Here is an 18,376-nt window from a genome sequence, read left to right on the forward strand (position 1 = left end):
TGCATTGCGACTGAGAGACAAGCAGGTGGACAGCCAGCAGTGACTGAATGCATTGCGACTGAGAGACAAGCAGATGGACAGCCAGCAGTGACTGAATGCATTGCGACTGAGAGACAAGCAGATGGACAGCCAGCAGTGACTGAATGCATTGCGACTGAGAGACAAGCAGATGGACAGCCAGCAGTGACTGAATGCATTGCAACAGCTCAACAGCCAGCAACTGTTAACGCAAGTGTCACTAAGGATCCAGCAGTACTAAAAAACATACCAAAGATGGTTACATGTGTGCACTGCAATGTACGGTTATTAAAAAACAATTTAAGAAGACATATTCAAAGAAGGCACACAAAATCTATGAAGTCTGTGTCATAACAGAGATATTTAAGATCCCAGTGCATAGATGAAAAGAATGGCATCTTTGCTGTTGAAAAATCTTTCAGTGGTCCCTCCATTCCAATCCATGTTATAAAAAACACTCAGAGATCTGTGTGTGAAGAAGACCTGTGCAGCATTACTGCATAATTTGCACATAGAAGTGGCCTTCTACCTTTTGAATGCAATCACATTCTGTCTTTAACTTACTCTCCTCGTGTCAATCAGACCCACATGGATCTGACTGAAGAGACACTAGCACACATGGTCCAGCAGAAGTGGTTTGGAAAAGTAAGGAAGCAGCAGCTCTTACAATTAAAATAAACAGCCAAAGAGAGAGATGTGCCATTATCTGTAGCCATACAAATTGGACAACCAAAAACTAAGTTTCACGTGTCTGTGTTTGAACCCAGAGTTGCTTATTATAGCAGACTGGGCAGAGTAATGGTGACATATGACGGCAACAAAAACAGCTGGCACTGCCCTTGCGCAATGCCCAGGAAGTCCTGTATCCACAAAGCAGTGGCAAAGTGGCATCTTTTCCACACCCACAAACACCTGTTTCAAAATGTAAAGAGTACAGACACAGAAGACCTACCCCCATGTCCATCTGAAGATGAAAGATTTGACAAGTGTTATCCTCCATCTGAAGCACATGTTAAGAAAATGATCCACTACATGATGACATATAAGAAGCTGCCCAGTGAACTTCCCAAGAGCTTAGTGGACAGATCGAGAGATGCGAAGTCTTGCACATCCTTTCCAAGACACCTGGTGCCTGCAGAAGTCACCTGTACTGAGTGTACAGATAAAACAATATTATCTGAACCAAGACTGATAACCGCAAATGCAAAAATACTGATGTTCACAGGCATAATTTATGGTATGTAATTTTGTTATGCACTGTATTGACTTGAAAAAAACTTGTAAAGTGAATTTACTTGTAAAGTGCATAAATTATATGAAGTTTTATTGAAATATCATTATTAGAAAATATAGTGTTTAATGTCTTGTTTTGCATAATTGCTTTCTAGGAATATCCACTTATGTCCGGCTCTGTCCAACTTGTGGTATGACATACAGGTATCAAGAGTGGTCAGAGGGTGTGCATAATTTTGATGATCACATTCTGTTATCTCTTCATTTGTGTGTTTTCCTGAGGAATTCACTGCAGGTATGGCATTACAATTATGAAGTCCTGCATAAATATTTTTAATTCTTTTTTTTTTAAATTCATTTCTCCAAATGTTTGTATTTATTTCAGAACAGTACAGCAGTTGGCAGAGTCATTGATACCATTGAAGCCACTGAAGGGGTATCTTTCCCCAAGCATGAGTTGGTCCTTCAAGCTTATTTATACTTTGAGGCCATGTCAGATTTGCATTACAGATATAGTTGTGTTACCTGTGGCTACTATCCTAGTGTGCACTGTAATCCCGAATAAGTTGGCAAAACTCAAATAGTCTGTATGTGTGTGTTTTCCTCAAAAGTCAGTGAAATTGAACACCCTCCAGCAGACTATGATGGCCAAGTTCATATCGAGAAGTTTTGGGATGCCATTGCAGTGGAGATGATTAGTCGAAGATTTTATGCATGTACGTTTTTGGTAACCTTTTGATATTTATTTTATTAAACTGGTCATTGTGGTTACAATATTTATGTTCTTTTTTTCTTTTGCTTTTTTCTTTAGCTGGGAAAAAAACCCATTTGCCGTACCTCTAAGCTACAATTTTTGGGCTCCCTGGATTGGCGCACATACTAGGAGTTAAAATATGGTCCTCAATACAGAATATGCCAAGATTCATGTGCCACAAGATGTCACTGATATGATATATAGCTCTAACAGAAGAAAGGCTCGCTGATGAGCTTCTTAATCTCCCGGTATGTTTTGATTTATTTGTATTCTGGTGAGCAAGAGTGGGCAATCTTGCTCTGTATTTTCAATACAGAATTTTAATATTGTTCTCCCATTACATCTAATCCAATGCTTTTTTCAGGTTGAAAAAGTCAGAAACCTTTGTAAGCAGTGTCGATTGGACTGTAAAGGCTCCAAAACGGATCTGATCATCCGACTTAGGGAGAAGATGTCAAATAGAGTCACCTATAACAAGGTTTTTAGTGTGGGGAGCATCTGATAAGGCGTCATTATTAGTAGGACTTTTGGGGTACATAATGGAATAGAAATTCTTTTTTTTGTATTCATTCAGCAAAGTTTCTGTAATAACTGTATTTTACATTATAGAGCATGGAGAATTTAATGTTCATGTTTAATGTTTAATGTATTAAATGCGTACATGAACATAACACTTTTAATCAATAATATTTGAACTGGCACAGTGATTTCCAGACAGTGTTACATTTGCTATTCATGCATATTGGGGAAATGGTCTTGATTTTAAATAGTTTTATGTCTCTCTGTGTTTAAGGTGGCTGGGCTGTCATCACTTGCCCATGTGGAGTTGTGTACTCTGTTAAATTTAACATCAGAGCTGAAAGCCCACGTGATTACATAGACCTGCTTTTGTCATGGAAACACTTCCCCAACATTACGTTATATGATTACCCAAATGGATTGGCCAGGCATGCAAACCATCGTGCACACCAGGTCTTTCATCCTTTTGATGGTTGCCTTCTGAATCCATCCGATGAAAACATTAAGAAGGCCTCTGAAAATAGACTGGAGCTCAGTTTGCCGTGGTTGAACCATAAAAAAGAACCAGCTGACCTAGGTGGTCACCCCGTCACTGGATCATCTGATCGATATGCCTTATGTGATGTATTTCATTAGAACAATAGAAAAGATGACAGAAATTTACTGAGGAAGATTGGCCATGTCCCTGAACTTGCTGGAAAAATCAACAGTCAGACAGCCGAGCAGCTCTTTGCAGAAATGAAGAAGAAAAATTACTTCTTGAACATGATGAAGCCATCTTCTCACATTTTCATGGTCAGGAATATTTTACACCATCGAAACACTTCAAAGAATAAGAGGGTTGAGGATGAATGCAGGAAAGTAGCACATGGAAGTTCTGCACTGCAGCTGGATTGTAATGGAAAAATAATGTTGGGTAATGTATTTTTAGTCATTTGACTTGTAAAACAGCCTTGAATGTCATGAGTTGGAGTTTACAGTGAAACTATGGGTGTGTCCGAAATCGCGCACTTGCCTCAGTGCACTGAGATGTAGTGCGTAGTGCGCATTGCGCACTTCCTTCTGTAGTGCACACTACCATGGATAAGAGCTGTCCTAAATGGAACACTAAAGTTTTGCACTTACCGGAAGTGACGGACTAGCATTTAGTCGCGATTCTCCAGCGCGCCAAAACATCTGCCGTGTTTTGTTCAAAATGAATTTCCTTGTGGTTTTATTCACTTTTGTTTATCCCCTATTACACCCCACCTGGAAACTGCGTCGTATTCAGCGTCGACGCAGGATCCTCCTCCAATTGGCTGAACATGAGATGGTACGTAACCTACATGTTTTTTTTGTATGCGCGCCTGACGACAGCGCTGCACGGGTATTAGGCTTACCTTTTCAGATAGTGTCTGTCCAACGAAGTTCTTTGCACAGTTGTATAAATGCCCAAATCAAAATAAAGTTCATATACGTTTTTTGCATGTCATGGCACTTATTGCTATTAAATTCCTTTTATGGCCTGCATTTGTGTAACACAGTACAGTGGACTACAGTGTATTACCTCACGTTATACAGTCGACAATTAAAAGCCCATCAGCATACAAATTCAAATGTCTGTGCATGTCTTCCCCATACCTATTAGTATAAAGTGCAATTCTTGGCTGAATTAATGTTCTTTAAATTAATATACTTAATTATACTTATTCTAAATTGATGTTTACACTGAAACATTACACAACTGGCAAGATAAAACCAATTATAGTTAGAAATCATAGTTAGAATGATTTATGCAATGAAAAAGTGCCATGAAGTAAGGAAGATGCTAAAACACAGGAATGCAGCAAACTTTTATTGACAAAATTCCTCTCTTGCCTCCCCCTCTACTCCACAGCAGCGTCTCAACCCCAGGCGGTACAGCCAAATTAATGTGTCAGTGCCACTGCTGGCACGGTACTTCGATGGCCACAGTGACCTGCGCGTTGACTTCCGGCTAGCAAGGGAGTCCTTCAATTCTTTAATGGCTGTACTGGGAACTGAATGTGACCATGGTTGGGGCCCTGAGATCGACACCTTGATGTTTCTTTTCTGGCTGGCCAGCACCACCTCTTACCATGTGGTTGCCAGGGCCTTCAATATGCCCCGGTCAACCGTTCACCAGGCAGTGCGCAGGGTGAGTGCAAAGATTGCTGCTCTCCTCTCCCAAGTGGTCCGCCATCCCACGGCGGAGGAACTCCCTCGCTTGGGGTCCCGCTTCGCCCGTCTAGCAGGATCTGCAGCCTTCAACAGAGTGGTAGGAGCCATTGATGGTTGCCACGTTCGCTGCCTGTTATTTTAACAGGAAGTTGTTCCACTCAGTCCAGCTGCAGGCCATCTGTGACAACACTGGAAGGTTTCTGGACGACTTCGTGGGATACTGTGGGTCAGTTCATGACGCCCGAGTCCTGCAGAACAGCCCCATCTACTACCAGCAGTCTTACCCCCCACCAGGTTACTGCATCCTTGGAGATGGTGGCTACCCCTGCTTGTCCCAGCCCATCTGCCTCATGACGCCCTACAGGCAGCCTGTCCGCAACCACCTCCAAGCTCGATTCAACTGCCACCTTTCAAAGGCAAGGTGTGTTGTAAAGAGGTCATTTGGGGTCCTGAAGACCAGATGGAGGTCCATCTTTTTTCTCCAAAGTTTTTCTAACTTTGCTCTCAGCGGAGGCGGACGCACTTCTCTCCCTCTCCCTCCCCTTATCTTCCCTGCTTTGCTCCTCTCCTCTCGTCTAGTCTACTGTCTTACTGTCTATACTTGAGAGACTCTCTCAGCCCTGCTCTTCAAAACTAAGGAAATTATCAACTGGTCTCTCAACGCAATTGACACCATCTTCTCGACGAGAAGCCCAGGTTCAGGGGAACCTGACTGTCCTGCAGGAACATACACAGCTGGCTACACGATGGACGGATGGGAGAAGTGGAGGGTCGTGTGTCTGGCAGCTCTTTCCGTGGAGGACATCGAAGACATTTACCTATTCGGAACCATGATTACAGGTCTGATGCTGATTGGATTAATAATAATAATAATAATAAATTTCATTTATAATGCACTTTTCATTAAAACAAATCTCAAAGTGCTACAAAAATAAAATCAGCACAGCTTTTCACTGGTACTTGTGACTAGCGACATGGTGAATTGCAACAGCAATAAAGGAAATCAATCAATCTTCCTCAAGGCCCTGGAGGTGGATGTGATTAGGCATTGCCCTGACTTATCGGAAATTGAAGAAAACGGTGACAGCCGCTCAAAGCCCAACTAGGCTGGCCGGGATGATTGACGGACTTGGCAGAGCTGTTGGCGCCCAGACTATGGCTATAGATCGCAAACTGGATATCATCACTGTGTCTAATGACCGCAGATTTAATAACATCACTGTGACTATGGACCGCAGATTTGATAACATCACGGAGAGGCTCACGGCTCTGCAAAGGATTTGGATGGCGGAGACCAGCATGGACATTAGAGGAGCTGCGAAATTACAGTTTCTCGCCTGAAAACCCAAACAACCCCATTCTATCTGCTTTTGGCTCCCCCCTAATCAGCACGGTCCTTGCCCAAGGCCGCTGCTGAGCTCAACAACTCCCCCTGAAGAACAAGGCAGTGAGACTCTCTTGCATTCCTCTCCCCCAACCACAAGGACACCCTACCCCCATCCCATGCCTTCGCTGCTTCATACCCCCAGCGTGAACGAGCGGGTCTATGTACAGCGCGGATTGGCTGCAGGAACGGACGGCTGTTTGTCTATGCTGGACTACCTCCACCTCCCCATTCCCCTCCCCTGTTGTAAGTCTCGACTTTAGTGTTGTGAGATGTGGTGACTATGTGCTTATTGCTGAGGTGTTTTTTTTTCTCTGTTCCTATATTGTACTCCCTACTGGAGTACAGTCTGGGGGCTGTTTTTTTATTCACCTCCACTCTCCTCACGTAATCTTGTTTCTCTGAGTTTTCCTATAGTCCCCTGTCTTCATGACCTGTCTACCCACTATAATGTTTGTGTATGTATGGTCGGGTTGATGGCCTGCTTTTCGCTGGTACTTGTGACTAGCGACATGGTGAATTGCAACAGCAATAAAGGAAATCAATCAATCTTCCTCAAGGCCCTGGAGGTGGATGTGAAGTATGTGCCAGAGGTCATCGTCTGCTTCACTGTGCTCCACAACATCTGCATGAGCAACGGGGACCTGCTGGAGCCAGATGCTGATGCTGATGTCGGGAGGGCAGTGGACCAACCAGCACCAGGACCAGCACCTCCAGGAACTGTCTCTGGGGCTGATGAGAGACAGAGGATGGCAAAGACCTGTTACACCCCAGATCACGACTACATTTAAATGTACGCCAGATCATTCCCAACTTTGAATATGCTTTAAAATGCAAACAATAAACAATTTGGCTAATTGGCAAATTTGTGTGTGTGTGTTTTGTTACATTTGTCAACAATTTGATAAAAATGTAAGTCACTTTCGATAAAAGAGTCTGATGTAACCAAGCTCCATTTAAAAAACAGATTGAGTAAGTAAACAGAATAAAGATACACAATGCAAATGGATTTATATATTTAATAATTCTTTATTTGTAATGTAATATTTTTAAATATTTAACACTGAACACATCTGACACAAAACACCGAACACAAAACTATTTACACTAAACTATTTACACAATTTTTCCAGGATGGCCATGAGGCGCTCCTCTCTTCCTGCTGCCTCCCTCTCCCTCCTCTCTTCCCTCTCCCTCATCTCTCTATAAAACCTTTCCTCCCTTTCCACCGCCTCTCTGTGTCGCCTCTCATCCCTCTCTACAAGCTTCTGGAATCTCCTCTCCTCCCGTTCCACTGCCTCTCTTGCCTCTCTCTCCCTAGCCTCATCTCTCCTCTGCTGCTCCCTCTCCATCTCCTGCATGACCTCCTCATGCTGCCTATCACTTTCCCTCAAGGTATTAAGGAGTTCCTCCACCCTGTCTACCCGCTGTCTTTTTGGGGTAGAGAAGGTGGAGGTAGTGCCCCTCTCCACAGGAGGGGGTGGGGTCACTGCCACCTCCCGGCTGGATGAGGCAAAGAGGGCAGGCGGTGTCACCGATGGCCTGCTCCCTATTGCCTCATCCATATGGGTATATCACTTCCAAGAAGCGGCAGTCACCCCACCCCCCTCTGTGCTCATCCCAGTACAGGGACGCTTAAGGTCCTGTAGATAAAAGACAGCCAAAGAAAACATGCACTACATATTTAGACCATACCTACATATCGCTGTGACATATTTAGACTATTTTACTGTACCAGGGCAAGTATAGTGCATATCTCACCTTATATTTGGAGGTAAGGTTCTCCCACCTTTTCTTCAGGACCTTTGCCCCTCGAGGCCTCTTTCTTTTAAGAAGACACTGGTGAACACACATTGGCAATTTATATAAATAGAGACATAATTTATGTTTATGGGTACTTTGCAGACTCTTGTCCAAAGTGATGTACAATACAAATACTACATTAAAAAATTGTTTGGTTGGAGTTACCAAGAACAAAAAAATGCAGTTTAGAGTGGATTACACTATTTCATGATTGAGTTCAACCTATAAATAACTATGATCTGCCCACATTAATTTAAAATAATTCAGCACCTACTGTGAACAACTACGCATACAATTATACTTACTTGTATGCTTCCACGCTGGCATGCCTTTTGCCCGTAAACAAAGGCCGATTTGCCGCTCGGCACAAGATAAGGGCCTGGGTGTCCTCGTCTGTCCCTGCAAAATCCGAAATACCTCGACTTCAGTAAAAAAAAAAAAAAACAAGAGCTGGCGAAGCCAAGTAAAAGATTAATTATACACCTACAAAGACATAAAACAGGAATTCGCCAGCACATAACCTAATTGTGATTTCGTTGTGACAGTCGTTCAAGGTAACGTTACATTACGTTAGCATTCCACAACTTAACGTTGCCGATAGCAGACATCCCAACCTGCAAAAACTCATTTCCGGGAGGTCCCCCCCCCCCGCCCCGGCCAAGAAGGGAAATGACTTTATTTCACACAAGAGAATTTTTAAATTGGCCATATGTATAATTTTTTGTTAATTAATTTTTTCTAGTCAGCACACTAAATTTTGAAGGCTCCACTGAACCGATAACTTCGGTCCTCGAGAAGTTAAATAAAAGCCCGCCCGCATTGAAATCTGATTGGCTTATTTTGCTAAGTAGACCAATCAGGATGCTGTCTGTCTAGCACGGGCTACATGAACAGGCACACACGCAGGGATCCATACATACGCACGCTCTCTCTCTCTCTCTCATTCCGTCGTGCACGCGATTTTCTCAAGTGCGCGATGGACACGTTACTGTCTCGTGCGCATGCTCTTGTGTGCTTGCTCTAGTTTCCGGGACATTTTATTCAATTTGCGGGCATCAGGGAGCCGCTATCAATATGCGGGAGACTCCCGGAACTTCCGGGAGACTTGGGATGTCTGAGTACAGAAATCAATAAAGTTTAATCCACCCCTTTCATAGTCATTTGTTAGAACAGATTTCTTATACTCCACCCCTGCAGCCGATGGCAGATCGCGCTCCACGTCACGTCAGCTGCAGACACACCTCGAATGCACCCCGTGATTAGGTAACATCGTATGGGTTTCTTTCTATGCCACGTGATCTGTCTACGCGGCGTGCGTAATTTGCGACACGTCTGTTTATAAGTCCATTGTTTGTAAACAGTCCGCATTTTACCCTCACCCCTCTTTCCCGCCGTCCTCCCATATTAGTATTTTCCCGTAAATCTCCTGTATTATAATATAATTTAAAAAAAAATCCTGTCTCTCCAAACTGAACCGTCAGTAGCCTCGCGAGAACTGCCACCTGCAGTAGTCTGCACGTCATTTACGACATTACCCAGTGGCCTGTACTACGAAGGGGGTTTAACCAGATCAGACTTAACCCCGAGGTAATTTGCGAACGCAAGGTTGACAAAAACAGGTTGACTCCATCGGGGCTAATCAGTACTACGACGTCAGTTAAGAAGTTGATTTGTTAAATCGGTGTTAACTGCATTGGAGTTTGTGCGCGTTCACGTATATGGAGCACGTTAGGCAACGCAAGACACCGTTTGACTCATAGCGCGATCTCCATATGTTTCACGGAGGAAGACTGCATGTTAATTATGCAGGGTTATGAGGAGTTTAAATCAACGCTAAAGAAAGTCCAATACCACTGCAGCCAACAAAAGCAGGCAGGCTTGTTGGCAACATATTGATGATGGAGAAAATGCATACGTGCGCTTTTCACAGCGCGGTGAAGTTGGTTTTATGTTCGATATTCGCCACATTTACTGACATCAAAACTGCAATATCTTCGGGATCATGACGGCAATTCTTTTCAGATTAGGCTCCACATGTGAAGTTAAACGAGGGCAATATTTCACACTTTAAGTTAGCTCCACATTCTCCAGCAATATGAATTAAGAATACAAAGCAAGATGGGAATATCGTTCTGCTCGCACAAAATTGCCGGAAAATTTAGGGACCGTCTTAAAAGTGCAATGCCAATCAGCATAACACCACTTGTAAATTGTAATACCACTGTCATTTTTAAGCCAATCAACATCAAACCAAGTTCAATGACTTCCTCTGGCCCTCCCTCATCTTTCACACCATTTTAGGAAATTTTCACACCCATCTGTTTTCCAGAACACCAGCCATATGTGTCCTATAACCGTGTATCATTATTGCAGTTGGATAAATTGTAATAACTTTTTAATTCTTAAACCAATCAACATCAAACCAAGTTCAATGTGTTCCTCTGGCCCTCCCTCATCTTTCACACCCTTTTAGGAAATTTTCACACCCATCTGATTTTCAGAACACCTGCCCTTTGTGTCCTATAACCGTGTATCATTATTGCAGTTGGATAAATTGTAATAACTTTTTAATTCTTAAGCCAATCAACATCAAACCAAGTTCAATGACTTCCTCTGGCCCTCCCTCATCTTTCACACCCTTTTAGGAAATTTTTACACCCATCTGATTTTCAGAACACCTGCCCTTTGTGTCCTATAACCGTGTATCATTATTGCAGTTGGATAAATTGTAATAACTTTTTAATTCTTAAACCAATCAACATCAAACCAAGTTCAATGTGTTCCTCTGGCCCTCCCTCATCTTTCACACCCTTTTAGGAAATTTTCACACCCATCTGATTTTCAGAACACCTGCCCTTTGTGTCCTATAACCGTGTATCATTATTGCAGTTGGATAAATTGTAATAACTTTTTAATTCTTAAGCCAATCAACATCAAACCAAGTTCAATGACTTCCTCTGGCCCTCCCTCATCTTTCACACCTTTCAGGAAATTTTCACACCCATCTGTTTTCCAGAACACCAGCCATATGTGTCCTATAACCGTGTATCATTATTGCAGTTGGATAAATTGTAATAACTTTTTAATTCTTAAACCAATCAACATCAAACCAAGTTCAATGTGTTCCTCTGGCCCTCCCTCATCTTTCACACCCTTTTAGGAAATTTTCACACCCATCTGATTTTCAGAACACCTGCCCTTTGTGTCCTATAACCGTGTATTATTATTGCAGTTGGATAAATTGTAATAACTTTTTAATTCTTAAGCCAATCAACATCAAACCAAGTTCAATGACTTCCTCTGGCCCTCCCTCATCTTTCACACCTTTCAGGAAATTTTCACACCCATCTGTTTTCCAGAACACCAGCCATATGTGTCCTATAACCGTGTATCATTATTGCAGTTGGATAAATTGTAATAACTTTTTAATTCTTAAACCAATCAACATCAAACCAAGTTCAATGTGTTCCTCTGGCCCTCCCTCATCTTTCACACCCTTTTAGGAAATTTTCACACCCATCTGATTTTCAGAACACCTGCCCTTTGTGTCCTATAACCGTGTATCATTATTGCAGTTGGATAAATTGTAAAACCGCACGGGGAGAGCAAGTAATCTCCACACACATGGACTTGAGCCCTGGTTCCAGAGGTGTGAGGCAACAGTGCTAACCAGTGCACCACCATCCCACCCCCGCAGTATGATTGGCGTCTAAAATTATTTTCACCTCAGAGCTTTATTTTACATGGCTCTGTTTTAATGTGTATCTGGAATCTAAAGTTGTCATATTGTTTATGTATATAAACCTTTATAAAAAGGAAAATATTTTTGGAATAACTGATATTTTTCAGTTTTTAAATATAGACAGTATACCCCTATTTGACCACTCATTGTTTCATTGTCAAAAATGTTCAAAAAGGTATGAACTAAGTATTTTATTTACTATTGCATTCATGATCCACGGACGATTGTCGAAACACATTGGAAACAGAAGGTTTTGTTTCAATGTAATAAAGAAGTTAAGTCATAAAATAATCTAATTTTACTCTTTTATTAAAAAGAACAACCTTGAACCTGGTTACTGCAAAAACGATTATCACAACTTCTGTGTAATACTGTGGTCGTTGGTAAACCAAAGTATCAACAGGTCAGCAAGTGATTAAAAACCTTTCGTGGAAAAACAGAATGTTCATTCTTCCGACACCGCCACAATTATCGGCAAACGCAGGGAGGTCGGACGCCAGTATGGCACACATACGGTGGGTTATTTACACAATGGCTAAAGACACGAGAGAATCCGAAAGGATTCACATATGATACAGCGAAGGATACAGGTGACAACTGGAAATACAACACAAATATTTTCAATTATACAAACGAAAGGCCATTTACACATTTTCCGCAGAGCATGTCGGGAGACGGTGCTACAATACTATTTCATATAGGCCTATATATTATCATTATCATTACTAATAACAACAGCAGCTGTTGTTGTTACTAGCAATAAGAATCATAATTATTAACGTTATTAATTATCAAATATAACTATTATTATATAATAACATTATATACCTTATTGATGATATTATTATTATTATTATTATTTTATTATTTATTATTATATCATGGGCGTTGGAAATAGGAGGGACACTTCCCTCCAATAAACAAATAAACAAACGAACAAATGAATTTTTTATCATGAATTTGCGCCTTACTGATACCAATTTGCGTGGTATGCAGAGGGCGAGGACAAAAGGTTTATACCTAACGAATATCAAATAGAAAATGTAATTAAAAATAAGCTAAATTTTTAAGATAATGCACCTTATTTATAAGGCTCAAGTTTCACTACCATTTAACTGTTAAGCGTATATGCTGTTTCCATTTGGAACGTTTGTTGTGTGTCGATAGCCAACCGTGGACGTCTACTTCGCCACCACTAGTTGGCCTGCTTAAACCTTAATCTTAATATGTTTTTCAATACGAAAAACGAATGTGCGTCATTTTCGGAAAAGTAAATGGTAATAGAGCAGTCTGTTCAGACACTTTATGAGATGTATGAGCTATAAGAATACAAAACTGTTCTATGCAACATCTGGCCACGTAGAAATTCGAAATTAGCAAAGTGTGAATATGGGGCGTGCAATAAAAGGACGCAAATTGCTGAAAGAGGATTTGTGGAAAAAAGCAGGAGGTACACAGCGACTAATTACTGCATTTTTAAACGTGGATATAACTAACCGAGTCACATCATGGTATTCCAGTGTATGGGGAGAGTTATCATTAGATATATTTGGTGTTGAGAATGACAGATTTAAAAAATGGCTGAATGTTGTATGGCACCAAAATAGAAGAGCTGTTCGTAGCGTGGTCAGCAATGCTGACCAAACTGTATATCAAACATCTGATAACACTAGCTTGGAAAACAATGGTGCTTTCATCCAAAGAGTAGCACAACAAGATGTCGTTGAAGACAGAAATATAGATGCGGATGAGGTCCTGGGTAACAACATCACACTTGCAAAAATAGCTAAAAAAAGCGAATTCAGTCATGTATCTGTAGCTAAGCTAGGGGAAGAAATAGAATTTGACCTAACAGCATTAACCAAGCAGCATGAAATCTCTGGAGATAACTTAAATGAGAGTAAGGGTGTTGAACAGACAGCAGTTCAGCAAGTAACTGCAAGCGATCATCAGCATGACAATGATGACAAAACAAAAGCTTTGACCAAAGTCTTGACCAAAGGAAAAAAGTACAGATTGACTAAACCTGGGCCAAAAAAATTCAAAATATATATCAGAAAGGATGTATGGGATAAGATAAAGCCAGAATCAGGGTCTTACAAACTCAAGAAGACTTGGACCCATGTAATGTACAGCAGGTTTCGAAAATATAACCCTTGTTGCACACTTTCATTTAAATACCACCATTTAAAGCCATCATTTAGTAGGAAAAAGTCATCTCCCTTTTTAAAAATGAAAGCAGTGTGTACATTTACAACATGTAAGGCAACATACATTTTCAAAATTCCAAAAAAACCAAGAAAGAACTGCAAAGCTGTGGTAATTCATGTGTGTCGAATTGGGAAAATTCAACATCTTCAGGGAGAAACAAGATCAAGGCCAGCTAGCAATATAAAAAGGAAAAAAATTGCAAAATCCATCATTAGTGGCCTGAGTAACACTTTTTATAAAAACTTGGACAAAACACCATCATTAGAATTAATTGCAGGTAATCTCAGCCATGCCTTATCCAAAGACATCCTCAAAGCAGTATCAGCTGAGATAAACAGGAGCACAAGACTCCATGATGACATGGTCTTGGAGCTAATACTAACTCAGCAGATAATCAAAGAGGCAGACACAGGTTACTGTTTTTGCCCTGGATATATCCAGCACTTGCAAGTGGATCCTTTTGGTGTACACTTGTATACAGAGCACAGTTTGGCTATTCTTGTGGAGCATCTTCGAAAAAAATCTCCAGTGTCCCTCTTCCTTGATGCCACAGGTGGGGTTGTACGTCGAATACCCAACCAGCCAAAAAGAGTATTTTACTATGCCCTATCATTGGCAGGTGATGGGAAAAACAAACCTCCTCTTCCAGTAGCAGAAATGATAACAAATGATCACACAGTGGCAAATGTGTCCTTTTGGCTCTTGAAATTTTTGGCCAAAGTAAGCAAAGTCACTGTCTTGAAAGTAAGACATGTTGAAACAGACTACAGCTGGGCCGTTATGCAGGCGGTAATGTTGTCTTTTAATAGACAGGACATTCTTGCATACCTTGTCAAAGCACACAGTGTCATTCAATGTACATTTATGAAGAAAGATCTAAAATCTTTCACTGTACTTCATCTGTGTTCTGCACATGTCATCAAGGCCATTTCTGTCTCATTTTCAAAGAAAACTGAAGATAAAGGAATCAGGGAATTTGCACTCCATTGTGTGGCCCACCTGATAAACAGTACAAATTTGGACTCTGCTTGCAAATTTTTCAGCCTAATGGGCATAGTATTCGGAGCAAAATTTGCCACATTGAATGTGAAGAAGAGCTTGGATATCATTAAGGCATGCATCATGAAGAACAGCCTCCCAGAGGATTTCAGCACTCTGCCTAAAGATCCTGCAGGAGATCCACAACTGACAAAGAGAGCTCAGACTGTTCTTGCAAACTCTCCATTTCTTCAATATTTTTCAAGTATTCTTGAAAATAAGCAAGATGAAGATGAACAGTGTGAGGAGAATCTGTACCACTGTCCACAAGTTCTTTTATGTTTGCTCCATGACTACATGGGGATCTTTCCACTTTGGTCAGGCATTATGTTGGGGGATTTAGGCAGATATGCAAAAGATGCAAATGCAGGTGAGTATAGGCAGACACAGATCAAAACCAGGGAAACCAACTGCCATGTGGAGAACTGGTTTTCCATTTTGAAAAACCATATTCTATGCAAGGAACGCTTCCTGAGGCCTGGACCTTTCATTCGAAAGATACACACTTCACTGCGTGGTCGGTATAAAGAGCATATCCTGCAACATGGTCTAAATGAAAACCTGTTGCTGAGACCTTTACTGGGTAGGAAAGATCAGCTGGAACAGTGGGCTAAGCGAACAGAGACAACTGCCGGTAAAAGGACAAAATTTTTCAACCCTCCAGCCAAATTTACAGCTCCAGGGGGAGTGACTACGGAGAAGAAAAAAGTGAAAGCAAAGGTAGGTAACTACACATGAATTACATACTAAAGTGACATTACATGTAGTCTTTATTGTAAGCACTTCTGATAACATGTCTAATGCTTTGACCCTCTGGAGTTCATAACTCGCTGAAATCTTATTATAGAAACATGAAAAAAAAAAGGCTGACTAAATCCGTAATCTGTCTTCTTTTCAAATCGTCCATTGTCGGAAGTATTAAAGTTCTTAAAATTAGGTAAAATGGGTGAAAAAATAAACCATGTCAAATTTACAAGCTGCAGAAAAAAAATAAACCTTTTGTATGACTTTCAGTCCTCAGCACCGACAGATAGCCTGAAAAAAGATCAACACATGAACACATCCTTCAAGAAGACTTGTATCACTGCATCTGATGTGGTATGGTTGTGAGGGTGGGTGGGTGATATCGGGTGATTCTGCTGGTTAACATTATGTTTATAATTGAGATGTTATTTATGTCTATATTTGTCATATTTAAAGATTAAATTCCATTACCAAAAGTCAATGCCGCTGACATTCTGTTCCTGAATAAGGTTTAATAGAAATGCTTTTTTTCTTTTTAAAAAAACAGCAGAGAATTTGGCTCCAAAAAAACAGTGAATTGGTTACTGCAGTTGTGGAGTTACCTGATAAGACTGCAAAGTATATTCTTCGCCAGAAAGAGTTCAACTCCTTAGCACCACACAAATGGCTGGTGGGCGAGGTAAACATTTCTGTCAATTTTCAACTGTTTAATATGTATTTGAAAGTGTTTATAATATTACACATAACATTATAATGCATTTTAGGGACGCATCCACTGATGAGATTGAGAGATTTCTTGATTCAATTGTTTAATCCTTCAAGACTGTAAAACAAAGACACTCTGATTGGAACTGGATGTTTTTACATTTCAGACTATTGAATGCTATTTTGGGGCACTCATGAGTATGCAGGGAGCAGAGAAAAGGATATTTATCTTGAATCACTATTCTGCTGGAATAATTGTGTATGGAGAACGGTCAGCTATGACTAGGCACTCATTACGCAAGGTAAATTATAGAATATTGCAATCTATTAGACTTAATTGAAATGCTAGTTTTTCCTACTGATTACGTAATTGTTACAGGTTAATTTTGAGGACTATGATGGAGTAATAAGCTTCTTAAATGTCCAAAACAACCACTGGAAATTCCTGGTAAGTACATGTCAGTAAAAGAAATGTCAGTGAAAGGTCTTTAAAAACACTCTGTTGTAAATTGAATTATGAAATTGTATTTTATTATAGTAAAGTTTAGTTATCTGTAACTTGATCCATCATATTGTAGCTTCTGCATAAACTGACCCAAAGAGTGTATGTCATGGATCCTATGGGTGTGGATGAGGACAAAGATTCAGATGTTGCTGCTGTGCGATTCCGGTATGGAAATAGTATAATAGCATCATATTGTGAACCTGTGTGTTTTTTGTAAGTAAAGGCAGGGTTCACAAAGTAAGACATATACATTTAATTCACAGAATAAAATTGCTATGTTTAAAATGAAATATTTAAGTTTTTCACAAATGTTGCAGCCAGTACTTCAGAATGCGGCAGAATCGTTACCAGAGAGCTGACTGGGTGGGAGTGAATTGGCAGTCAGCCACAATAAATCACACCCTGCAAAGAGATGGTTATAGCTGTGGGGTTTTTGTCATGCAGGTAATGTCACAAAATCAATGACGTTTTTTTCAAACATGGACACATAAAATTTACCTAAAATTAGACTGCTGGTTAAATGTAAATGACATTTCAGTTTTTGTATCAGCTTTCTGTTTCTCTTTTTGTAAATGTTATGGTAGATGGCTACAGAAGTGGTGGAGGCTTTTCCAGACATGCCTCAGAGTATAAACATTTGCTCATCCCAAACAAAGATGAAAGACTTCAGGATCAACATGGCCAAGACAATTCTGCAGTGTTCAGGTTTGATACACACTTGTATTCCCACAGTAGCACTGTTTAATCACAGAAGCTAACCAAAATAATACATTTAAGTCTTCAGTGAAAAGGAACACTGCTCTTTTTGTGGACAAGTGGACACATTTGGAGAGAAAAAACAAACAAAATGGGTAAGTATAACATTGCAATTTCATCTTGACAATACTCTGAGCAGTAATTGTTTTTAATACATGAGTTGTATGTTAAACATTTAAATTAGATTTTAGTTTAACATGTCTGAAATTTTATTTTAGATTGAATGCACCAAATGTAAAAGGTGGTATCATCCATCTTGTGTGGGAATGTCAAATGAAGATTGGGAGAAGCAAAGAACAGCTTCTTCCAGATGGCAGTGTTTCTCGTGTTAAATTACACAAGGAAATTCCATAGGACAACCTAACTGAAGTTAAAAAACCTTGAATTTTAATAATTTACGTAAATAATTTGTTGATATGTACAACACTTACAGAAATAATAACTGTATATGCAGGAAATGGTAAAAGTCATACTAAGAGATTGCATGTAAGCATTTCTGGGAAAATCTTTGTGGCTAATTTATAAAATTTGTTTTATCAGATTTTGAGCATCTCTGCAATTCTGATAGTTCTTGTAAAAGAAGCATATCCTACTGTAAAATATAGACATTGAAAAATAAATAATTATTTGTTCATTCAGATTACATGTCTTTTTTTAAATAATAAAACTACAAAATATGCAAGAATTATGAAAAGACATGAGTTTTTTTTTTTTTTTTAACCCAGTTGACCATCAGTCTGTGACATGTATTACTCTCTTGGCTTCTTTGAAGGAAATAATGGCCAA

At 40.2% G+C, this 18,376-nt stretch overlaps 2 long non-coding RNA genes across 3 annotated transcripts; one reads left to right on the forward strand and one right to left on the reverse strand.

Moving 5' to 3' along the window:
* Nucleotides 1-671: 671 nt before the first annotated feature.
* On the forward strand, nt 672-1,722 carry LOC140589057 (uncharacterized). Its single transcript, XR_011990248.1, has 3 exons — nt 672-1,255; nt 1,407-1,546; nt 1,637-1,722. It is a non-coding gene; the product is annotated as an uncharacterized lncRNA (long non-coding RNA).
* A 4,393-nt stretch (nt 1,723-6,115) lies between these two features.
* LOC140588871 (uncharacterized) lies at nt 6,116-9,131 on the reverse strand. 2 transcript variants are annotated; one of them, XR_011990095.1, is made up of 4 exons: nt 9,079-9,131; nt 8,195-8,288; nt 7,848-7,925; nt 6,116-6,818 (listed from the first exon to the last, which is right to left on the reverse strand). It is a non-coding gene; the product is annotated as an uncharacterized lncRNA (long non-coding RNA). The 2 variants fall into 2 exon arrangements; XR_011990094.1 differs by lacking the exon at nt 9,079-9,131 and having other exon boundaries at nt 8,195-8,517.
* Nucleotides 9,132-18,376: the final 9,245 nt, after the last annotated feature.

The sequence above is a fragment of the Paramormyrops kingsleyae genome, chromosome 4 (genome assembly GCF_048594095.1).
Source record: "Paramormyrops kingsleyae isolate MSU_618 chromosome 4, PKINGS_0.4, whole genome shotgun sequence".
NCBI lineage: Eukaryota > Metazoa > Chordata > Actinopteri > Osteoglossiformes > Mormyridae > Paramormyrops > Paramormyrops kingsleyae.